An 8,074-nucleotide genomic window follows, 5' to 3' on the forward strand; every position below is an offset into this window, starting at 1 on the left:
AGAGGTTAATATTTTTGCCTCCTCGCCTTGCTGTCTGGCTTTTCGCATTCTCTGGAGTTCTGTCTTTCAGCCTCAAATTCCTCCTGAATCCTCATGTCTCACACAGATATGGTGCTGGATTTATTTGCCTCTGTGTCCTTATCCTAAAGATATCCCTAGACTCATAAATTGGGAAGGGCTGAAGGGAAGGTTGGTGCATGTCCAAGTGTAAATTCCTTTATGTTTTTTTGTTTTTTTTTTACTACCTACTACAATGATAAGAGAAAAAGGAGGGAAGATATCTGACTGTGACAGAGTTAAGGGTCACATCCAAAATTGCTAAATAATATTTTGAGAATATATCCAGTTATGCATTTTTATTGGTTAGATTTTGTGTGGGAGAAGATTGTATAAAAGTTTGTGAGATTCTTCTTTTATGGATCAGTTCCAAAATGCTGAATAAAATCATAATAATTCTGGGTTTATTAAAGGGACACTCCGGCCAAAACTAAACTAAACTTATTTTTCTTGCTACTTCTATCTCCATATATCAGACTGGGATGGTTGCTTAGCATCAGTGTGAATTAGGCTCGGTGACGCGCTTTCTCTACTTGATTCTATGGAGATCTATGTGTCACCCATCACAGGCTTCAGCAGTTACTGTACCACGCTAGTTTTCCACAGGGAGGACTGAAACTACTATCATCTGCTACCACTGATATTTAGACCGGTTCCTGTCACATGGGTATAATATAGAAGAATATAGTACAGCCTCCCTGACTGTATACTTACTGTTTCTCAGCATATTTAGGAGAATATAGAGAGAAAGATAATCACAGTGTCCCTCAGCATGCAGAAACGGTATGGTCTTTAGCTGGTAATGTGATGCTGGTTTGAAGCATTATGGGATTGATGGCAAAGCAGAGAGGAAGAGAAAGCTGGGGAAATCTAAGAATCAAGATGGAGACTTTTTCTAACACACAGAAAAGGCAGCTTTTCAATAAGTAAGTACACAATACATAAAAGAAGTGTAGCGTGTGGTATACAGTCAGGTGGGGAACACAGACAGATAGTGCCTTTCGGAGGTATACATACATGAAAGGTGCCTTGTAGTGAAATTAGAAACGGGTTTTCTTATCGGTTCTGGTTCACAACTTGGCCCTGTCCCCTGAACTTATCAATGTTGTAGGGGTCATGCAATGTTAAAGAAACACTCCGGTGATTTTTTTATCGTGGCCCCGATTTGGAAAGTACACCCAGTAAAAGGTAGGGCAGGTCAAACTCTTACCGGACGCTTTGTTGCCAATCTCCTCTGATCCCAGCCGCTGTTATGTCACGTAACCGCAATATGACTGCTTGATTCCTACAGCGTTTGCTGTGTGGACCAAAAGTCACTTTCACTACGAATTCTTATGATTCTCACATTGAGAATTTCATAGGAATGAATAGTGAAAGGGACTTCCAGTCCATGCAGCAGACGCTGTAAAAATTGGGCGGTCCCGTGACATAACGATGGCCGGGATCGAAGGAGATAGTTCGGCAACAAAGTGCCTGGTAAGAGGATGACCTGCCCTACCTTTTAGTGGTTTGTTCGGTCCTAATGGGTGCCACCATAATAAAGTTCCCCGTAGTGATGCTTTAACCTGCAGTGCTGAAATCCTGGGACAAATACAGGATGGGGGACCTTCAATAAACCATTCTTCACTTGGTAGCATAGGTGCCTCCGCCTACATAGACTCCATTACTATGGTATAGTCTTGCTCTTTGGCAGATACACCCCTCTTTAGCAATTAGATGGTGTGATTTTTGTCACATATGGTGTTATGGAATCACTAGTTGAGCAATTCCCAGAGTGAAAGTTGATGGAATTGTTATGTGAGTGATTCCCCAAAGGCAGCTGGATACTGTCTGGAACAAGCATGCAAGTAAATCTGCTACCTCAAATCTGTCAAAAGTCCAATCAGCAGAGTTTAAAGCTACACTTTGGTCTTCGCCAGAGCCCACCACAAGGCAGGTTGGAATTGGCTGCATAGAATCCAGGTTGCTTTAACAGAGTTGGGTGTTGGACAAGAGGTGCAATGCAGGCAATACCATAACAGATAACAATACAGCCAGAGGGAAAACAGAAAGCCCAAATCACAAAGCTAGAGGATATCAGGAATTGCCAAGGTCAAAACCAGCCGGGAGCAGAATGTCCAAATCAGTAAGTAAAGGGTAAATCCAGAGACATGCCGAGGTCCAGTTCCAAAAGTGCAAATAGTCAAAGGTACAGGGTATAATCAGAAGCTTGATCAAACACATGCAAACAAGGAGAATCACAAGCAAAAAGACAGAACTAACCCATATTTAAATACTACACCCGTCAATCTGATAGGAAGAAAGACAGAGAAGTGAGATAGGCTCTGCAACCAAAACCAGAACCGCCCAGAATCTAGACTATTAGTCATGGCAATCTTAAAGGGACGGACGTTTCCTAACATATGGGCACGTCGGTCCAATAGATATAAGTCCTTGAGTGGTCTGTTAATAGTTCTATGTAGATGTTTGTTAGTTATATCTGTCTCCTGGTTATCACTATTTTTTAGGAAAATCTGTCTATTTACACAGTAATACAGGGGCCGGGAGTGCAGTAGCAATATAATGGAAGCCTTCTTGGAAATCATTTGTTAAAAAAGAAAAACAAACAGGTATAACAGAAATGGCTGTAAGCAACCTGACAGAATGAAAACTAAATATTGTATTGTAAACCTTTTTTCTTTGTAGTTGTGTTAATCCATAAGTAAAATTCTGCAATATTCCATGTTTTACACTGGCTAATGGAGCAAACACAATAAGCTTACATATACTGCTTTTTGCAGCTCACTTTTGAAGTTTGCTGTGTAGACTTGCACATTGTTAGCAGAGTCATCTCATTGTCATTAGATGGCGGTGAATTTACTGCATCTCTTTTGTACTGCTGGGGGCCCAAATTAGCAGAATATTAACTATAAACTATACATACAGATAATGTTCTGTATCTCCCCTGCCACTTACTGGTCTCGGAGGGAGTGGCTGTACTTCATTTCTTCCTGACTGCTTTATTTTATTGACACTTCTGTACATTAAAGAGGCTCTGTCACCAGATTATAAGTGCCCTATATCCTACATAATCTGATCGGCGCTGTAATGTAGATAACAACAGAGTCATACACTTCTCATCGTTCCAGCCCAGCTTCTTTCAGTGCACACACAGCGTGATCTTGCAAGATCACTCTGTGCTGTCATTCACAGCGAGATCACACTGAGCTGTGAGTTAAGTCCCACAGAAACTTTGCCGAAGTGTCGGGAGTGTGAATAGACATCGCATCCTGGCTGGAGGTGATGTCTATTCTCTCTCAAGACACTTCGGTAAAGTTAATGTGTGAGTAAGTGACAGCACAGCGTGATAGGAACAATTATGGCTGATATAGTGAGTATTGCTCTAATGTAGTGTGTCCCTATGGTACTACTATTTCCATGTTATCAATATGACAATATTCTAGACAGAACAATGTTTCTGATTGATTCGAGTTTCTTGAGTCACTTCACATTTCTTATAGCAATTGCTTTATCAGTCTATGTCTCATAATGTTTGTTTGAAAAGTGTGTCATAGTATTTAGGGAATGTTCTGTGAATGTTGACTGTAACTAGACTAATCTAATGGTATTTTTTACACTCTGTTCTCCTGCGCATTGAAAGCCATCAAGGCATGATGTTCCAAAAGAAGGTCATTCATGGACTAAAGTGAACTTGTACCAGTTTCATGAGAAATCTTGTGAAAAAATCTTCTTTAGAGACGTATGTGAGAAGTGGTGTTAGTAAGCCAAGTGTTTATATGAATGTCTGAATATCATACCTGATTTATTACTCATATATCCTTGTCCTCCTAATTTTGGATGTTTGGCAGATCAGGACAATGCTTTAGGCATATTTTGTATAGACTTGTTGAACTTTTATATTACAGATAATCATGAATGATGTATAGCCCTCTAAGGCCTTGTTCACACCGTGCAGATTTACTGCATATTTTGGCTGTATTATCTAAGGCAAACCAGTAATGGAACCTAAACACAAGAAATATATAAAGAAAGGCTTTATAGGTCTGCTCTCCTGGATCCAGTTCTGGTTTTGGTTAAAAAAAAAAGCCTTCCAAATCTGCTGCAAATCTGCACTGCGTCAACAAGGCCTAAGACTTTCTAAGGCTGGGTTCACACGACCTATTTTCAGACGTAATGGAGGCGTTTCACGCCTCGAATTACGTCTGAAAAAACTGCTCCAATACGTCGGCAAACATCTGTCCATTACTTTCAATGGGCTTTACGATGTACTGTGCTGACGACCTGTCATTTTACGCGTCGCTGTCAAAAGACGTCTCGTAAAATTACAGCCTCGTCAAAAGAAGTGCAGGACACTTCTTGGGACGTTTTTGGAGCCGTTTTCTCATAGACTCCAATGAAAACAGCTCCAAAAACGGACGTAAAAAACGCAGCGAAAACGGCACGAAAAACGCAGCGAAAAACGCGAGTTGCTCAAAAAAATTCTGAAAATCAGGGGCTGTTTTCCCTTGAAAACAGCTCCGTATTTTGAGACGTTTTTGACTCTACGTGTGAACATACCCTTATAGAGATTTTTTGTGGGACGAGTTTTAGTATTTGCTAGCTCCATTTTGCGGTACATATATCTTACCGTTTAACTTTTAAACATTTTTTGGGGAATAATACAAAAAAGAAAGGCAAATCCACAATTGTTTTTTATTTATTCATTTATATTTTTTGTTGCTTATATAGCGCCAGTATATTTTGCTTTGCTGTACACAGACTATAAGGCTGGGTTCACACAGAGTTTTTTGCAGGTGGAAATTCTGCCTCAAAATTCCGTTTGGAAGATTGAGGCAGATTTTCCTCTCCATGCACGCCGATTTTCGCTGCGTTTTTCGCACGCGGCCATTGAACGCCGCGTGCATAAAACTCCACGAAATACGCTTTCTCTGCCTCCCATTGATGTAAATGGGAGGTCAGAGGCGTAAATGCCCAAAGATAGGGCATGTCCCTTCTTTCTCCCGCGAGACGGTTTTACCACTAGCGGGAGAAAGACGCCTCCGCCTTCCATTGAAATCAATGGGAGGCATTTTCGGGCCGTTTTTGACGAGTTTTGCAGCTCAGTATTCGCGTAAAAAAACTTGTAAAAAAAACTCAGAGTGAACCCAGCCTAACCATTCACATCACTCCCTGTCTCCAGTCTTTTCACTATCTCCCCAATTTTCCCAATTCATCAATGTCACCTTGATGGAAAGTCTCTGCAGCATTTATCTGTTCCAGGGCACGCTGTGTGTTATAAATGGTTCTGTACCTGGCATGTAGAAGGAGACATACTGGGCATACACTTAATGCTTGCACAACACATGTAACGAAAAGTTCTCTAGTGGTGTCACAATCAGATCATTCCTTCTTCCTCTTCTCTTTCCAGCTCAAGATTCTTTGCATATAAACAGTAAACAGTCCTCTCTTCCCCTCACATACTTCACATACTTGTGGCTTTTTTTTTTTTTTTTTACTTTTCCCAGAATTTAAGAAAGGCCAGATATTCCCTGTCGCTTCTTTGGGCCGATCTCTACTATTCTTTCCCATAACCTCAACGACCTTGAAAGTTTCTGACCAAGAGAAGCAGTGTCCTATATCTTTTTTTTATCTGGCATTCCAGCACTAGAATAATGAGTATAATATCTCTTGTCCCTTCATACACTCGGAAGAGAGTTGCCTCATCTGCACTGCTATAAGCATAACCTCTCCTATACTCCCACCAGTAGACACTGATAATATTTACTCAAAGATAAAGGGCTCTGCACCATGGTCAAGCTGGACAAGTCCGCCTCAGTTTGAAACAGTAGCTAAACTTCACGGTTTTGGTGCAGTTTTTCGGCTCAGTTTTTTAAACCAAAGCCAAAAGTGGATACAAAAGGAAAGAAACGTATAAAGAAAAGACTGAGGATCTCCATTCTTTTGTGTCCACTTCTGCGTTTGGCTCAAAAAATGTATCCAAAAACTGCACAAAAAGCTGCATGAAAACTGTTTGGGAACCTGGCCTTAAGCTGGATTTACTCACCCTTTTTTTTTAGCTTTTTTAAATGCTTGAAAAAACACCATGAATTTCAAACGTTTTTCATTGCATTATTTTGCAAAACCTTTTTAGTGCCGATTTTTTTTTTGTAACATGCGTTTTTACTGTAAGTTTTTGAAGTCCTATGGAGAAGTCTATGGGAAAAACACCATACCTAGAGCATACTGCGTTTTGAAAAAAAGCCACTAGACCCAAAAACGTCACCAGAATGCCACAAACCAAAACGCTGTGTAAATAGGCTTTTGTGCTGGATTCACACATGCAGTTTTTGGTGCAGTATTTAAAGAGGCTCTGTCACCACATTATAAGTGCCCTATCTCCTATATAAGGAGATCGGCGCTGTAGGTGACAGTAATGCTTTTTATTTAAAAAACCGATCTTTTTTCACAACGTTAGGAGCGATTTTGGTTTATGCTAATGAGCTTTCTTAATGCCCAAGTGGGCGTACTTTTACTTTCGACCAAGTGGGCGTTGTACAGAGGAGTGCATGACACTGACCAATCGGCATCATGCACTCCTCTCCATTCATTTACACTGCACTAGCGATATAGATATATCGCTATGTGCAGCCTCATACACAAACCCAGGGGCGTAACTAGGAAAGACTGGGCCCCATTGCAAACTTTTGACTGGGGCCCCCCCTCCCCTGGGTGTCACACAACCCCCCCCCCTTGTAGATAGTGCCTTTTTTACAGCCCCCCCTGTAGATAACGCTATACAGCCCCCCTCTGTAGATAGCGCCATAAATCCCCCTGTAGAGAACGCCATAAAGCCCCCCTGTAGAGAACGCCATACAGCCCCTCTGCAGAGAACGCCATACAGCCCCCCCCCCTGTAGAGAACGCCATACAGCCCCCCCTGTAGGGAATGCCATACAGCCCCCCCTGTAGAGAACGCCATACAGCCCCCCTGTAGGGAACGCCATACAGCCCCCCTGTAGGGAACGCCATACAGCTCCCCCCTGTAGGGAACGCCATACAGCTCCCCCCTGTAGGGAACGCCATACAGCTCCCCCCTGTAGGGAACGCCATACAGCTCCCCCCCTGTAGGGAACGCCATACAGCCACCCCCCCTGTAGGGAACGCCTTACAGCCCCCCCCCTGTAGGGAACGCCATACAGCGTTCCCTCCCTGTAGGGAACGCCATACAGCGTCCCCCCTCCCAAAAAAATGCGACCTACAGTGTGTCCTACAAAATACATGTATCCCCTCTCCACAGTATCTCCACAGTATAGGTGATACATGTGTGATCGCTGGCAGCGATAGGGAGAACGGGGGACTGAAAGTCCCCCTGAACTTCTCCATGACAAACCTCTGACTTCGGGCGTCTGCGCAGCTCAATAAAAATGAAAGGAGCGCTGGTCACGCATGCGCACAAGCACGACCGGCGCTCCATTCATTTCTACGGAGCTGCCGACACAGACCCCGGAAGTCCGAGGTTTGTGATGGAGAACTTCAGGGGACTTTCAGTCCCCCGTTCTCCCTATCATGCCAGCGATCACACATGTATCCCCTATCCTGTGTATATCCTGTGGAGAGGGGATACATGTCCTGTGGAGAGGGGATACATGTCCTGTGGAGAGGGGATACATGTCTTTTGCTCTATTTTGAGCCTTCAGGACCAGACATCGTTTAGCCATTTTTAGCATGTGTTCGTTAAATGGCTCTAACTTTTTTATTTGTTGGGCTAACTACGTGATTTTTGCGACGTTTTTTCCGTAGACAATGCAGGTTTCTTTTTTTATCGTTTTTATACGCACCTTTTTTGCTATTTTAGAATTTTTATTCATAAAGTTTGAAAATAATAGTAAAAAAATAAGCTTTTTTACATTTCAGCTATTTTTTTTTTGGTAATAATATAGTTTTACCCTAAAATAGACCTTTTATTTGTGATCGTCATTGTCTACCGTAAATTTTTATATATTACATGTCTATATTAGGGTAATTGGGTCAGCGCTAGC

The sequence above is a fragment of the Rhinoderma darwinii genome, chromosome 4, assembly GCF_050947455.1.
Source record: "Rhinoderma darwinii isolate aRhiDar2 chromosome 4, aRhiDar2.hap1, whole genome shotgun sequence".
In the NCBI taxonomy this organism is placed as follows: domain Eukaryota; kingdom Metazoa; phylum Chordata; class Amphibia; order Anura; family Rhinodermatidae; genus Rhinoderma; species Rhinoderma darwinii.